This window comes from Atractosteus spatula, chromosome 14, assembly GCF_055471065.1.
Source record: "Atractosteus spatula isolate fAtrSpa1 chromosome 14, fAtrSpa1.hap1, whole genome shotgun sequence".
Lineage (NCBI taxonomy): Eukaryota > Metazoa > Chordata > Actinopteri > Semionotiformes > Lepisosteidae > Atractosteus > Atractosteus spatula.
In genome coordinates this window covers 26470243-26470938 of record NC_142719.1, presented here as the reverse complement: position 1 = coordinate 26470938, position 696 = coordinate 26470243, and positions in this window count along the sequence as shown.

Here is a 696-nt window from a genome sequence, read left to right as displayed (position 1 = left end):
CTGTAACAGTTTTTCGCAAGATTAGTGGACAAAGTGAAAGCAAAAAATTCCTTCGGCACTAGTTTTCAGTTTTAGGGTAAAAACAAATCTGACACATATCTGAAAGTTGTTAAAGAAACAGGAGATATTAAAGAAAGAGTGTTTAAAATCTTTACATCTCTAGAGGTATGATCATTCTTCTCGACAAACACCTAAGCAAAAGTGTACTACAGATGCAGCCTGAACGTATGAATATCTGCAAATTCAAATTATTGATAATGTGATAATATCAATAGATATTGAATCAAACAGATTAAATGAACATTTTAAAAATTGTCAACTATATTGTTAAGCAGCCATTTGAATTACGACAAGCTGCAACATTCTTTCAGACCTTCAACACTTGCAAATATATATTTGAGTACTATTAAGTATATTATAAGTACTATTATCGGGTTTTACAGCTTTTTTTCAATTTTATTATGCGCACTCATTAGCATACCACCGCTATTTTCCCAGCCCTTGAGTTTGGTTAAACTCCTCCTTGTCCGAACTGTCTGAGAATTTCACTACTGCCTTCTGGGAGCCGTAGTAAAGCTGTCTGAATTCCTGTCTACAGCTACAAGAGGCGTTTGTGCTTAAAAACTACATCTTTCAACCAAAGAGTTGAATTGCAATGACGCCTCTTTCTCCCTCCCATTTAATTTGGTGTGAGGC